This window comes from Amyelois transitella, chromosome 16 (genome assembly GCF_032362555.1).
Source record: "Amyelois transitella isolate CPQ chromosome 16, ilAmyTran1.1, whole genome shotgun sequence".
NCBI lineage: Eukaryota > Metazoa > Arthropoda > Insecta > Lepidoptera > Pyralidae > Amyelois > Amyelois transitella.
Window position 1 is genome coordinate 223,679 of NC_083519.1, and position 17,788 is coordinate 241,466.

Here is a 17,788-nt window from a genome sequence, read left to right on the forward strand (position 1 = left end):
GTCTATTGCACATTCGTAGATCTGGAAAAGGCCTATGACAGAGTTGAGAGGAATGAATTGTGGTCAGCACTTTCTATGCATGGGGTGAGCAGTCTCTTAATACGAGCACTGAAATCCTTATATGAGGATTCGAGTGCTTGTGTCAGGATAAACGGAGCGCACACTGAGTGGTTTAAGATTGAGAAAGGCGTTAGGCAAGGATGTGTTGCGTCACCGTGGCTGTTCAACCTATTTATGGATAGCTGTTTGACAGATTTGAAAGAGTCTAAAAGTGGATTAAGGATGAATGAGTTACTCGTCAAATGTCTGCTCTATGCCGATGATCAGGTTATACTGGCGTCATCAGCGGAGGAGTTACAGGAGATGGTAAACTGTATGCATGAAGCTTTAAAAGAGAAAGGAATGAACGTGAACGTAAGTAAAACTAAAACACTGGTTTTTGAAATGGAGAAAGAAATGACAGCATGTAATATTTTGATTGGAGGAGAAAAAGTGGAGCAAGTGAAAGAGTTTGTATATCTAGGATCAAAGTTTACATCAGATGGCAAGTATGATAGTGATATTGAAAGGAGAGTGAACGCGGGGAACATGGTGAATGGAGCTTTGCATGCCTTTATGAGCAGTCAGAAACTATCCAAAAAGGCTCGACTGGCTGTGCACAGGGGCGTGTTGGTCCCGACATTAATGTATGGGAGTGAAAGTTGGGTATGGCAAAAGAAGCATGAAAGCAGAATAAATGCAGTGGAAATGAGAGCGTTAAGGAGTATGATGGGTGTGAAATTGAGTGACAGGATAAGGAACAGCGTGATAAGGGAATGTTGTGATGTGAAAGAAGATGTAGTTACAGGAATAGAAAAGGGTATGTTAAGATGGTTCGGTCATGTGGAGAGGATGAATGAAAGCAGGTTGACTAAGCAGATATACAAGGAGAGTGTGGAGGGAAAGGTCGGAGTGGGAAGACCTAGACGAACGTATCTTGATCAAATTAAGGACGTCCTGGTAAAGGGTCAGGTCAAAAGTACCCGAAACCGCCGAGCTTGTATGAAGAGAGTTATGAATGTGGACGAAGCGAAAGAAGTATGCAGAGATCGTGGCAAGTGGAAAGAGGTAGTCTCTGCCTACCCCTCCGGGAAAGAGGCGTGATTTTATGTATGTATGTATGTATGTATAGAATTGAGATTCAAATAGGGACAGGTTGCTAGCCCATCGCCTTAAAAAGAATCCCAAGTATGTCCAAGCTGTCCGTCTATGGAATGCTCTTCATGTCGATATCAGGAAAGCCCAGACTATTAATAGTTTCAAAAATCTCGTTAGGTCTCATTATCTTTCTACTCTATCCTAAGTATATGTTTTTATTATGTATTTATATGTATTTATGCGTATTATTATGTATTTATGCGTATTTGTATGTATTTATATGTATTATATATAGATATATATTCTGTATGTATTCTATTATGTTCAAACATTTATTTATCTTGCTCTGCGCCAACGCCGATCTCCTGTTTGGTTTCCTTCCACCCAAAGGTTGACTGGAAGGGATTGCTTTAGCGATAAGTCCGCCTTTGTACCATCTATATCTGCTTTGTGTTGTTTTGTATGTTTTCTCTTATGGTGCAATAAAGAGTTTTATCTATCTATCTATCTATCTATGTAAGATTATCCCTTAGTCGCCTTTTACGACATCCATAGGAAAGAGATGGAGTGGTCCCATTCTTTTTGTATTGGTGCCAGGAACCACACGGCACTTTAAATCTTAATTTTATCATATCCATCTATCTAAACGTATATAGCTATAAATGTTGTCTTATGTATGTTAGTCCTATCTGCCCCGAAGCTAGTGGCACAATATTCACATAGACAGCCACGTTTATAATATCAGTATGGAATTTTCCATCATTACAACATCGCAGTTATCAGATTCCACAAATTGGAATTATATTTACACAACGGGGTACAAACTCGAGAAATAACGAGCTATCGTTACAATTTGAATATTCACAGACATGATTTCGTACTGTTCTATCTAAATACGAAAATCTGAATAGTAAACATCTATGGAGTCATGCCTGACGGTATTTATATTGATACCAAATGTTTATTTACATCTTACTAACAGCTAATGCGTGCCGTGTGGTTCCCGGCACCAATAGAAAAATGAATAGGACCACTCCATCTCTTTACCATGGATATCGTAAAAGGCGACTAAGGGGTGCGCTTGTGAACTCGGGGTTCTTCTTTTAGGCATCGGGCTGGCAGCCTGTCACTGTTTAAGTCTCAGTTATATCAGTAAGCCAAACAACTGAACGTGGCCTATCTGTAGTATTTTTAAGACTGTTGGCTCTGTTTACCCCGCAAGGGATATAAACGTGATTATATGTATGTATGTACTAACTAATAACTTTTAATACGAAGATTTTAGGAAATGGATGTATGAATTGTTGTGCAAAAAAAGGTTAAAATATTTTATAATTATACGACAAAATAATTATTTATGAATAAGGGAATACACAAAGAGTATTTTACATACCTTTTGTAAACATACATAAATAAAAATTTGAAAAATCTTTACAGAAGACTTCAATGAAAATTTCACAGTTATAAACATAGCTTGTACATCAAAATATGTTACAATTTACATACAAACTATTATTCTTATTAGTTTTTATATCCGTCAAATCTATTCAACATAAATTCTATTACGAATACTTCAGACAAATATTCTCTTAGAATTAACTGAATAGGCATTTCGCTAATCTACTCGGAAAACGGTGAGCCGAAGTGAATTCTAAGACTTGTAGTATAAATAGAGGACTAAAATTAATTTACAGGCACCAATTTGCTAAAGAATCCGTCCATGAGCAATTACTTTGAAATCGTACCAGGGCCGGCTGTAAATTGAATCTTGTCTTTACCTTACAGTAATCCTCTAATTGTAAAGCCCCGCTTCGACCCCGAGAAGAAAAAACTGGAGTTTTAAGTTAGTATAAATTTAATCGCTTTTATTGAAGAGTAATGGAAAATTTATAAGGACTATTTCATTAAGTAATGGATAATAAAATTTTCCTGAATGGAGATTAAGAGTGGAGCGAACTTATAAATGTTAATGCGTCTAGTTCGCGTTTTCTTTTTCACTTGCATTAACGTTGAAGCTTATTTACCTTCTTAGTTTATTTTATAGAGATTAATAAAACAAATACAATTTATTTTATTCATCTTCCTTATGGTGATTAACCTAAAAATTTTCTACATTCTACAAAACTAGAGACGTTAAAATATTTTAAAACTGAACGGGAACAAACTTAGCACAGTTTAAGTTGAGTAGTTGTTTTATTGCTTTTGTTTGCCAACAGCGTTCTCACTTGTTTAATAAACGTAAATCCAACGAAATTCTGTACAAAGTGAACTGTATTTCGGCTGTGGCTTACCGAAGATTTGTAACGGGCTTCTGGTATAAATCCAGCGAATCGCGGCCCCTCCCCTGACTCCGGCCCTGGCTCCGGCCCTGGCTTAGAGTATTTAACTTGCCATGCTTTAGTGGAATTGAAAGGCAACCTCGTGACACTTCATCCCGGCAAAATAAACAAGCCCGAGTGCGCACTCTACTTTTTATGCAGACCTAATTTCCATTATTCAGCGTTAATTTTGTTTGAAAACTTTTAGTTTAAATGTAGCCGCTTTGTTCAGTGCAATTGTATTTGTTTAAATGAGTTTATAAATAAAAGTGTATATTACACAATTTGAGCTAGACCAAAGTAAATTCGAGACTTGTGTAAAACGATACTCAAATTTGTTATAAATTAGTCAAGAGTTAAATATAAGAAATTGTTATGTTACCAGATCAGTATTCATTTAGTCAATGTCTTATATGTAATCAATGTAGTATGTTCTCAGTCTCCAAAATGTTACTTTTGATGACCAATTATATATTTCTTAAATGAGCGACCCTTAAGTATATCTTAGATACAATAAATATGATTGAAAAGATCCCTAATATGATCTATTACTATCAAATTTCACAGCTTTCAGATTAATTCCACACAAGTACTGAGAACCGGCAGATTCTGGCATTTGACTTAATTACTGAAATTAATTTAGATATCTGATTTCAGCGCCGTCGTACAATAATTAAAATTGATCTGTATGTACTGTATTCCTGTCTGTCTAGATTTGTATGGCGATTGATTTATTATCCTGGTTATAATCAGTCTTGATTTTCAGAAAACGATGATGAGGTCGTATTTTAAAATTTCTACCAAAAATTAAATTAGGAGCACTTGCCATAAATATACAATTTAAAGCTCCCTTTTACATAGAAATTGCTTTTATTACTTGTATTGTAAGATAACAACTATTACCCGTAGCTAGCTTTGACCGCGCGAATTTAGAGCCACATACAAAAGAATACAGCCTTTTTACAAATCTCACGGGAACTTCAGTCTTTAATAGGTTGAAGATACCTTATGTATTTCTAAAGACTTTTAATTATATACACGCGAAAATTCAAGAAGATTGGTTCACCAGAATTCAGTAATCATGGCAATTTGAAATATGATCACTACCTACGGGAGTATTTCTGTTACCTATTTGTAAGTCGAGTACACTGAGCAGTTTTTGATGAAATTTGTCTATATTAACTTGAATTTGAGGAGTAAAAGTGTTACACGAAATTAATTAATCATACAAATTTTAGCAGGCACATATAACGTTATTCTACAAAAGTATAAATCGTGGAAAACAGCGATATTTCACACATTCTGATGCTATTTACGGCCCCGGAGCTGAGGAGTTTCCATCATAATCAGGCTAACACCCCCCCATGGCATCGTAACTACAGCGCAGATATAATTAGAGGCATGTTTTAAATATTATGTTCAGAAAGTACGTATTTACTCTTAAATTAGGCTATATAAAGTCAAACTGGCAACGCTAATTAGGTACATAAATAATGTAAAGTCTGTAAACTTTATCAGTCTTTTGTATGTATGCGTTAAGCTCGGAAAGTTATTTACAGATTTTGTTCGTGTTTGGAAATAAGGTTTCTAAGGAAGGCTTATATCTATTGTTTAATATTATAAATCCTAGCCATGCAAAGCCACGGCGGGTCGCTAGTAAGGGATTAAGATTACGTGTGCTTAAATAAATCTTTAAGAGCGGAGAAGTTTCTGGTATAACCAAAGACCTTGTGAGTTAGATATTGACTCATGTAATCCAACGCCCTCATAAAATAGGCTAACTTATCTATAGAAAGGGATCCTTGTTAGTTCGAAACCTTTAGGAGATAATTTCTGCTGTGCTTCCAAAATTAAGTACCTACATGATTAAACTCCTGCATCCAAGTTCACGCCGAGCAGTTCCTGAACGCTGTAACAGTTCATAATTCGCCCGCAAAACTGTACACATCTAACAATTGTTTGTCTACCATTAAACTCCCGCAAATGGTAATATTCACCGAATAAAACGTACACTGGAGAGCAAAGTTATTAGCGAGGCAAACAAGGATTTGCGAGTACACTGCGAGGAATAGATACCTATTGTTTGCCTCGGCCATCGGAACAGTTGCGTATCTACAAACATAACGTGATGTAGTATAGGGGATATATAAAAAAATCTTCCGTCACTGACTGACAGACAACGCACAGGCCAAACCGCATGGTCTAGAGACCTGACATTTGGCCTTTTAGGGTTTTTATTTGTTCTAGACTAAGAAAGCATTTCCTGACATTCTCGCGGGAAAGAAATGAACGGGATTTTTTTTTTTCACCCTAACGGGGTCACGAGCCTCTTCTAGTAGACCTCTTTTCCAGAGAGGCAGAGACTATATATTTCGACTTACCACGATCCTTGTACATATATGTATATTTTGCTTCGCCCACATTCATAACTCTCTTTACGTCAGCTCGTTTGATCAAGGTAAACTTTTCAGCAGTTTTGTACAGCGGCGTTGAAAACTAAAATATCCATGATGCTGTCCAACCTCCGTTAGGACAGGAAGTCTGAGAAGAAGTAGTTTTACCGAGCCTTCTTTTTCTCGCGTTCCCATTTACACTCTTCTTTAGTCAACCTTGTTATTATTTATTCTCTCCACATGACCAAAATATCTGAGCATTCCTTTTTTATTTCTGTCGCTATACTTTTTCGACATTACAGCATTCTCTTATCACGCTGTTCTTTATCCTGTCTCTTAATTTTACACTGATGATACGGGGAAATAGGGGTTAATCGCTATACAAAGAGTATTATTAGGATGCGTTTAAATGAGTGTTAACTCAACGGCTTTTGTACTCCAGTAGAGCACGAGTTATTAACGTGTATGAATGTAATGGGAAATTAAGCAAATTATTAAGCAAAATTCTGTAGTCATATGGTTTCCAGTGTACAAGAAACGGATAAAATTGTTATATTTCGAATGAGGTGATTACAGAAAGTAAATAATTATTTACTAGAATTTAGTAATAAATTAACTTATTTAAGTCTTGTCACACTACATACTTCAAAATAGTTTTTATACAATGTGATGTAATATGATAATGTTTCGGCGAGCGAAATAAACAAAGAGAAAGTTTTATACTGTAGGGAAATGAAACGATGCGCTGTAAACTAGCGGAACTGACGCGGACGTGAAACAATAAAATGATAAAACCGATAAAACGCCGCGCCGCTGCCGAACTGCGAGTCTCGTGCGTGTCAGACACAAACACACAAAATAATGTGCGCACAAAATTAGAACTTGTTTCTTCGCGTCAACTCTCTTCTTGCAAGCATCTTCTTCCTTGGATGTCTATTTGAATTTTATATTTCTTATTCCTTCTTGGCTTTTTTCTTGGTAATATCCTGGGCCCGGGCTGGGGAATGCGCTTTTGACCACGGAGTTCAATTAAAAAATTGGGAAAATTAGCTATTAATAATTATTGTAACTAAATAAAAAATACATTTTTATTTCGCCAAATATTTTTGAAGATAGGTAACTATCTAATTTGTCATCATAAATGAAATATAATAAAAATAAATTTAAGTTTTAACCGGCTAATAAAAATTCTTAAACTTATGGAAAGCGAGAATTTTAAATTTCCTTTATGAAAGCTACTTCTATACATTATTTACTTTGCACAAACACAATTCATCATTCACGTAGAAACTAAAAGTTAGAAGTTTCGAATTCTGTATGTTTCTATTTGTATGCAGGGTGTAACAAGTATTGTTTTATTTCAATCAATATCAATTTTTATAACAAAAAATATCTGATAAAAACGTACAACATATTATTTCAAAATTGTAAAAACTGAAATATGGTCTGTAGGTGGTTTTGCCGTGTGGGGAAGCGTAAGGAAGATTCCCAGAATCAAAACGGGTATAAATATGAATATCCCTCCACGAACCGATGGAAATAATAAGCTTATTTTTCTGTTTTTCTCTTTACTGTTTTCATTTATTTATTACATAATTTTAATGTGCTGTTTAAAATAATTACGCCTTCTTCACATCAATTCGTTTTATAAAATGTATATGTAATGTAATGGCGCAGTAAATTTTTAATGTCGATCAGTCATATTCCAACGAAAATTGTTCTTTGATAAAATTTGTTACAAATATTATGCGCTCTTAATTTTTGTTAAAATTTGATTTGCAATTTTTAATATATCTTGCAAGAATTTTTAAAAGATTATATCCTATATTAATCAGATGCTTCTGATATTAATAAATGTAATGCTTCTCAACTAAAACATCTATTTAAAAATGAAAATTTCAAGCTTACTAATGTGATATTTTAGTTTTGAAACTATTTTAAACAAATCCATACAGTTATTTTATAAAAGAGTTTATGTATATCTAAAGAGATAGTCTTTAAGATATGGGAGCGTCGGTGGTCGTATTCGTAGGTGAGGTGCCCGGTTAAAATGCGTGATACGCAGAGAGGCACAGGTTCAAATCCAGCCTCGGCCATGTACCAATGACTATTTAAGAAAGTTATGTACATTAGTTTGAATACTAACTCTTACGGTGAGGGAAAACATCGTGAGGAAACTTGCACATTCCGGAAACTGGATGTGTAACCATGACCGATCCAATACGGGTTAGGTTTAGCTGCAAAGGTTGCGGAGATCAGATGGGAGTCGCTTCGTGTAAAAGCCTCACTCACCCAATCCAGGGTCGAAGGTCAAAGACATACCCAGGCTCCTCTCCAGAGTGGTGAGGATGCAACCGGTACTAAAGCCAGGAGGAAGAAGATAAGTCTTTAAGATATTTCAGAATTTCGATTCTATTGTTAACTCATACAGTTAAATGTGATTGAAAGGACTATAACAGTATCTCTGTCTACCCGGTGAGGTATAAAAACGTGATGAACGTGTATAACGCTTAAAGATTCAGTACTAGAAAGTTAACACGAGCGCTGTGATAGCGTTATTTACTGCGAAACATAATGTTTGTTCAAAATATCAGAATTCCGTATCAACATTTACACAAATCTGTTTATTCCTGGGAAGTTATTACTCCCACTAATGAAAGCAAATAATCCGAGTCTCGAATAAAATCGATCCGTCAGTTTTGACGCAGACAAAGTGGGGCGGTGTCATGTAGAAACATTAATTTTAATTAGAGCGGCCGGGGAAACACGGAGGAAATAAAAGTGGGAGAGATTAACTTTGAGATTGATTCTTCAATTACTGGTAGGAATCAATTCGGGGATTCTGTTTTGTTCGAAGTAAGTAGACGCGTGCAAATAAATCGTTGTTGTCGGCAGATGTTTTGTAAAATATGCGTCTCTCTCACTCTCTCGTTTTTAAGTGTTTCAAGTTCCGCATTAGGCTCGGGGTCTGACATCCAAAAAAGCTTTCTCTCTACATTGGAATATATATGACTCTGGGTCCTGTGTACTAAAAGTCGATGAATTTACCACTACAAAGTACATCAATCAATTTTGCTACCTGTCACTTAGGCAAATGATTTCTTTAACGCAGATTTTTTTTCATATCTAGTTTAGTGTCAATTACTTGTGTGGTTTCTTCGATCACAGGTTTTCAAGACAACAAACGAAAATCTATCATAAAGCCAAATAGCTGAACGTAACCATTCAGTCTTTTCAAGACTGTTGGCTCTGTCTACCCCGCAAGAGTATAGACGTGACCATATGTATGTATGTGTGTAACTGAAAATGCGATTTGAAATGAGCTCTTATATCCTTTTCTAAATCTCATCTCGGTGTCTTCAAGGGAGAGTGCGAGTGATATCATGATTACGTTGTAATTAATTGTGTGTCACACGGCGCGTGTGACTGACACGTTTTAATACGTGTCGTGTGACAGCCCATGTGCACAAAACAGCGAGAGTACAGAAGCGACGCGTGCGCTCCTCTTGGGCTGGTTTCAGAGTCGCGCCTTTGATAAGTGCGGGAGCTTGCAATTACTCACTTTTACACTTGATAAGAGCTCAGCTATAGTAACCTAGGTTAAACTCTATTCTATATTTGCTCAATTTCATGGATATCGATTAAGACGTTTTGACGTGAAAGACGGACAAAAAAGCAACTACTATTTCACATACATATGGTCACGTCTATATCCCTTGCGAGGTAGACAGAGTCACCAGTCTTGAAAAGACTGAATGGCCACGGTCAGCTATTGGCTTAATAATATAATTGAGATTTAAATAGTGACAGGTTGCTAGCCCATCGCCTAAAAAAGAATCCCAAGTTTGTAAACCTATCCCTTAGTCGCCTTTTATGACATCCATGGGACAGAGATGGAGTGGTCCTATTCTTTTTTGTATTGGTGCCGGGAACCACACGGCACTACTACTAATATTTCACATTTTTAATTATTATTATACGTATGGATTTTATAGCTTAGTACCAATGTACAAGAAGTTAGGATTTTCGAAGATCTTTCAAACACAACGCAGACATGTAAGTACTCGTATTTATAGCTCCCATTAAAAACATATTTATTTCTGAAATAAAACATTTTACCAACGCCCCCTACATCAAAAGGGAACAAAACCGATCCGCTTCTAATTGTACTCATCATCATTGAATATTCAGGACGATTAAGTGATCGGGAGGGAATCTATGGGCTTCCTCGATTTATCACGCCGCGTCACCAGCCTCCTGTTACATAAATAACGAGCCTTTGGATACCTGAAGATCCCATAATAAATATGGTACTTTGTGCCGAGACGTGTGTCGCCTGGCAACTATCGGCCTTCCAGCTATATTAATTTGCGAGAATGGCTATGAATAATTCATGGATGCATCGGAAGTCACTTTGGGCCAATTCTGTTCGTGTGTCAACGTCGAAGGTTTTCGGAGTTTTACCATGTGCGTCAATCGTCGTCAATCAATTTTTCCCGTGCCGTTAAGTGCCGTGTAGTTCCCGGCAGCAATACAAAAAAGAATAGGATCACTCCATCTCTTTCCCATGGATGTCGTAAAAGGCGACTAAGGGATAGGTTTACAAACTTGGGATTCTTTTTTAGGCGATGGGCTAGCAATCTGTCACTATTTGAATCTCAATTCTATCATTAAGCCAAATAGCTGAACGTGGCCATTCTGTCTTTTCAAGTCTGTTGGCTCTGTCTACCCCGCAAGGGATATAGACGTGACCATATGTATGTATATATGTATCAATTTTTCACGTGGTTAAAAGATTAATAGCCGCCAATGCTCGCGATCGAAGTAAAGTAAATTTCAAAAAGCGACTCCTGACTGACTTCGTAAACATGCAGTCAACTGGGTATGAACTAGTTTCCCTACATATCCAGTTATCTGAATGTACAGGTTTCTTCACGACATTTAACTTAGCTATCTGTTACAGAATAAATTTATGATGTGGCCGCAAAACAAATTTAATAATTTAACATGTACAAGTAAGAGGCTGTACATCGTACGATAATCTTATTAATATTAAAAACGATTTTATTTATGGATTGGGTAGAATTTTCGTACTAATTTTGGATTTTGATGTAATCCTTTTTCCTAATAATATTATTAATACAAATTTCTTACAGATGTGTGGATGTATGTGTGCTTTTAATTCTTTCACGCAAATACAACTAAACGGATTTTCATGTAACTATATTGCAGTAGTATATGTTTGACATTGTAATAAAAAAATTATAGATATTTAAAGAAAAGAAGTCTCGGCTTAATAATACACTTAACAACTATCTCAATAACAATAGATAGTTTTCGCGTTTATAAGAATCGCAATCCCAACACGCCTGTATCGAAAAAAATACTGGTTTTTCATTTAAATCGTCAAACTTGCATAAAGTGACTTATGAATGTAGATTTGGAGACAAAAGGATGCAGGAATCATGCCAAGTAGAAAGATGTAGTTTCTGCCTACCCCTCCGGCAAAGAGGCATGATTTTATATATGTCAACGGCGCGTCCGGCCGGCGTCGCTCTGAAATCAATCTTATTTTATCACAAACTTGAGCATACAATCTAACGAGTAATAAATATTGTGGAAACTTATACTGGTAAGCTGTAACATAAAACAAAGGGTATAAAACCCTTGCCCTTTGTGCACCACGCTGATACTCTGTTTATCATTTTCTTTGTTCCGATAAAAAGTCAACCGATCGACTTTTTAATCTCGACTTTTCCGCCAGACAAAGGACTTTCGACGGCCCTCGGGAGAAAAATATGGAGTGAAGAAAAATGGAGATACATTTTGTAATTCTAAGGCATTTTTTATGAGCTTTTTCATAGAATTTTCCACCGATATTTGAAAATTCAGCATATGGCAACATTTTTTAAAGTAATCAAGTCAACAACATACCTAATTACGTCTCCCTGAAGAAATCACGTATTTTTAAAAATTAATTTCAAAAGAATATTTCAAATTTAATTAAAATACATTTGCGTCAAATCGTAACACATAAACAGTCTTGTTTCAATTAAAGAAATGGTAGTATATGCACGTAAATTCTATAGTCTAAATAGTCAACGGTTCTATACTATTCATATTTTGTAACAAAGGTCCCACTCAAAACGCCCTCAGACGGCGGGAATAGCTTGAGGATCGAGGGACGAAGCAATTAAAACCATGTTTTTACGACATCACAGATTTGTATAACACTTTGTATCGACGCCCAGGGCGATTCTTTAATGAGGAAAATACCCCACGATTCTGAGGAAACATTACGTAATTTATCTTTTTGTTGACCTCACCCACTTCCTTCTTCTATTCAAACATCGTGAAGGGATACGGAGAACAAAGATATAGTTTGGAAGTTCCGGTTCATGGAATAGAATGAAATTAAATATAATAGTAATTAAGGAATTCCAGTCAGTATTCTTTTTCGTGAAATTGAAGTCCATATTATGTTACGGCGGAAGTCATGACTTGAAAAAATAATAAAAACCAGAGACTTCATCTTTCCATTTGCCATGATCCCTGCATGGTTGTCTCGCTTCGCCTAATTCATCACTCTCTTCTTGCAAACTCGTCGGTATAATGTTCTCCCGACCTGACTTATCGCCATAACGCCCCAGATTTTATTTCGCCTGTATATTTGCTTAAATAATAACCAAAAATAAAACTAGTTTTGCACCTGTATCTATGAAGCGTCATCAGAATTTTCTACAATAATAATACCTATATTTCCCCGGCGCCAAATTCCAGCGATACGGCAAATTATCATAAAAAATATTCGGCAACAATTCCCGTTATCAGAAAATACATTATGTATGAGAATTTCGTTACTCACATTTATTATTCTTAATAACTTTGTTACTTACTATTTACCGGGTTTTTCCACTGATTTTTCTTATCTTAAAAGAAACTAGGCTATATTGTTATTAATAATATTTTAACCTTATTAAAAATATTACAAATTTTCTTTAAGAATTCCGAAGTATGTTTGTTTGTGGTTTTGCTTTCCGTAAATATAAAAAAAAATAATCTTTCTTTGATTATGACAATTATACCATGCATGCATTGAAACATTTTAACTAGACAAAAGTAAGAACCCACTTTATGAATACTACAGTACAGATATTGCTATTTTTCACAAGCTTTCCTTATATTTAGGTAACTTCGCAACGTACGAGAATAAAACCAATCTAACTCTCTAAAGAAATATAAAACGCGTATGCCGGCGCGGTCGGCGCGTAGAGATGTGGAATTGTTATTATATTCTCTGCCATTTTCCTATTTTCGTAGCTTTTCTGGTGCACGCATAAATATTTAAAACTAGCTTTTAACCGTAACTTTTGCGAAGCGAAGCAAATACCAAGGGAACTAGTTCTATTTTGGATTAACCCTTAACCACTGACGTGTATTTACTTGCACTAAGGCTGACGTACGTGTCAGAGACGTACTCTTTTTTAAAATAGCTCTAAGTCAGTAATTACTTACGATAACATGGTTATTTATTTATATATAGTTACCCCAGTTTATATTATACTAGGAAATAAAAGGACTGTTTTTTTATTTTGCATTTATTTATACTTTTCATAACAAAACGAAAACTTAGAAAAAATTAAATGAAACAAAGAACCTTCTTTCTTTTGGCGCAAAAACTTAACTTATCAATCTAAAATGATCACAGAACTGATAATATCTTTGTACCTAAATTATATTATATGAAATAAAAACAAAATAATGGCACTTTATAAAGAATTAAATTTCTATCTATCTCTGACAATACGTCTCACAGACGTAGCGAAGTGTATATTTGCCTATTAGAGGTGCACCGCACATCCGCTCACGCCCCCTGCGTGTGCGTCACTGGAAGGTAGGAAGGTACAGGAAAGGAAAAGTTCATGTGGGTACACTGTAAAAAGTTATTGTTATTCTTGTCGCGCGCCTACGCCTCACAGACGTACGTCAGTGGTTAACCCTTCTTTGCATGATGATGGAAATTTCAATCATAACATTTAGTGAAGAAAAAAAGGTACTCAAAAACTGTAAACTTTAAATTTGTTGTTCCTGGCAACTTTATAAATGACTATTGCGTACAACAAAACCCTAGTACCAGTCTACTGGAAGAAGTATTACAATAAAAAAAAAGAAAGGTCACTTCGGTGTAAATTTCCCAAATGTAAAGGCTATTCCACAATTTCGTGTAATCAATGTGGAGTTAATTTGTGCTTGAATAAAATAATAATTGTTTTTTAAATTATCATTTAGAATATAGGAGAATAAGTAAACAATATCTTTTGACTTATTTAGTACTGAGTTATATATGTAACAATGCATAATGATGTAAATTTTCATCACTGTTTTTTAAATAATTCAAATTCTTATTTATACTAGGATTTTTTTAAATATTTTTCCTTTAATCTAGAGCATTAATTACATCAACCTGATTTATTTTAAAAAAATAGGAAAAATCATGCAATTAAGGGTTAAGGGTTAAAAGGTACCTTGTGTTCCTTAATACTTTCGAAAATTATTGTTAAGTAAATAGAAGTTAGCTAATATACAAACAAATGAATGTATTATATGAACTCACTGAGATTATATTCAAAAACCGTCACTGTATAGAAAAGAACTCAGTATTACTGCTGAAATAGTTTCGTTTATAGGTTATCACAAATAATATTTTAAAGGCACAATAGATCTTTTAATAACTTGATAGGTTTATGTTATCAATTTGCTATAGACATATTTGCTTCGGAAATATTTAGAAAAGAATAAAATTTTGTTTGATTATATCTTATATGTTAAATTCAGTTATTAATCTCTATAATACAAGAACACAATATTTTCTAATAAAACCATTATAAGGAGACTATAGAAATAAAAATAATGTGCAGAAGAATTGCAAATCCATCCTTCTTACATTTTTTCACATCATTTAAAAAAAAGCGAAAGCCTGATCTACCGCTAACCACGTCATCATTAACGATTCCCGATAGTTTTTGCTCTTTTTTTTTCTAGTTTTTTACCGCGAGATAAGCCGGTCGTAAATCATGATCGCGGGCACGCGGCAGAAGCGGAAATTACGAGTATACTCGGATCGGGACGGGGCGAGATCACTCGTGTGTCATGACTGCGGTGTTAAGTTTGTTAAAAGATATAAAATAAGTATTACCCTCGCAGCAGTGCACTCGTGGCGCCCATGAAAAACTATCGTACATACATACATATAATCACGTCTATATCCCTTGCGGGGTAGACAGAGCTAACAGTCTTAAAAAGACTGATAGGCCACGTTCAGCTGTTTGGCTTAATGATAAAGAATTGAGATTCAAATAGTGACAGGTTGCTAGCCTGTCGCCTAAGAGAAGAATCCCAAGTTTGTAAGCCTTTCCCTTAGTCGCCTTTTACGACATCCATGGGAAAGAGATGGAGTGGTCCTATTCTTTTTTCTAATGGTGCCGGGAACCACAATCAAAATCAATGTACCTAAGCGAAATAAATAATATGAACACAATTTTCGCTACCATCCAGTGAAATGCACCGACCATTCTCATCCTTACAAATACACATTGTATTTTTAATGAAAAATATCGGTTACAGAGGTGTGACTTCCCGTGACCCACTTTGCCAAGTAATAATACGGTGGCGTCGATTCTGTGATGTATTGCGGTGCGCCAAGCGGAATGTCCATAGTAAATACTATGTAACAGTAGAGTAAGAGAAATTTTAATGTAAATAGACTTTATTTTTAATTAAAAAACATAATTTTGAAATTATACTGCGAAATATTTTAAAAGACCACTTATTATGTAATTCAGTTAATGTCCGAAAACCAAATGTTATACATACATACATGTATATGGTCACCTCTATATCCCTTGCGGGGTAGACAGAGCCAACAGTCTTGAAAAGACTGAATGGCCACGATCAGCTCTTTAGCTAGGTAAATGATAGAATTGAGATTCAAATAGTAAAGGTTACTAAACCATCGCCTAAAAAGAATCCCAAGTTTGTAAGCCTATCCCTTAGTCACCTTTTACGACATCCATGGGAAAGAGATGGAGTGGTCCTATTATTTTATCTATTGGTGTAGGGAACCACACGGCACCAAATGTTATATATCTGATTCATCGGCCCTTCATGCTATCTGTTATAGAATAAAAATTGTTGTACGCGTCAGCTTCTTCTCCATCTATGCGATTAGATGTATAAGTCAATCAACTGTATGGCTTAAAACTGGGGATACTTTTTCTAAGATCTTGAAATGTCATTTCTTTCTTGAGCGATCATTCATTGCGTCTTGTGATTATCGCTTCTGTGCTAAGGGATGTGTAGGCAGTGGTGTGATTTTCCTCAAATGATTTAAGCACACATTATCACATAGTATTTTTTCACTTTGAGTTTTGATACACTTTTGCGATGTTTACTATGTCCGAACATTCATTTATGCCTTACGGCCGCCGAGACAACTCAGATTCGCAACTATTTGTGAAAAAGACATTTTTAATGTGTGTGTATATGTGTGCACGGAACGTTGCGCACTTATGTTACTTAACTATAGGTACTTAAATGTGTAAACATACATACATATGGTCACGTCTATATCCCATGCGGGGTAGACATAGCCAATAGTCTTGAAAAAACTGAATGGCCACGTTCAGCTATTTGGCTTAATGATAGAATTGAGATTAAAATAGTGACAGCTTGCTAGCCCAAAAAAAAATCCCAAGGTTGTAAGCCTGTCCCTTAGGCGCCTTTTCGACATCCAAGGGAAAGAGATGGAGTGGTCCTATTCTTTTTATATTGGTACCGGGAACCACACGGCAATTTACTACAATTTATTAATGAGTTATTGAATTTATACATACATACATACATACATAAAATCACGCCTCTTTCCCGGAGGGGTAGACAGAGACTACCTCTTTCCACTTGCCACGATCTCTGCATACTTCTTTCGCTTCGTCCACATTCATAACTCTCTTCATACAAGCTCGGCGGTTTCGGGTACTTTTGACCTGACCCTTTACCAGGACGTCCTTAATTTGATCAAGATACGTTCGTCTAGGTCTTCCCACTCCGACCTTTCCCTCCACACTCTCCTTGTATATCTGCTTAGTCAACCTGCTTTCATTCATCCTCTCCACATGACCGAACCATCTTAACATACCCTTTTCTATTCCTGTAACTACATCTTCATCATTGAATTTATAAATGAGTTAAATGTGTAAACCAAAAGCGATTTATTTTCTTGAACCACGTATAAAGGAATATAAAATGAATTCGAGAATTAGCATTTCCGTGCATTTTAAAAAAATGCATGAGCATTCCACGAAATACTTTAATACTTTGCGTGAGCGAAATTAAAGAGTGGAAATTTATTTAAAATTCTTAGTTTCATCGAAGCAATTTTTTTTAACTCAAGTCACGAATCTTTCACGAATATGTAGATTGTAGGTATTTAAATATTGGCTAATTACTTTATAATTAGACTGAGAATATTATAACCTCATTATGAAATTTCAAGATCCAAAATAAAGTGACCTATTATAATATTTTTTAAACATATGTTCACATTTCCTACTTCTTTATATTATAGATAAGAAAATTTGAAAGGATATGTGGATAATTATGTACGTGTAAGTTACTCTTTCAGACAAAAACTTCTAAACGGATTTTCATCAAATTTTGCAGTTGGGACATTGGAATAACGTAAAAAGTTAAAATGTATCGTGATTTAATGCAGACGAAGTCACTACCAACAGTTAGTTAATCATAAATAAGTAATTGGTAAACTCAGTCTAGCACATAAGTATTTTAAAAAGGATTCCATTGACGCTCTCATAGAAAATTTTACGTCTCATCTGAATATGGCACCTTCAAAGGATTTCCATCTTAATCGGCTGAGCCTATATC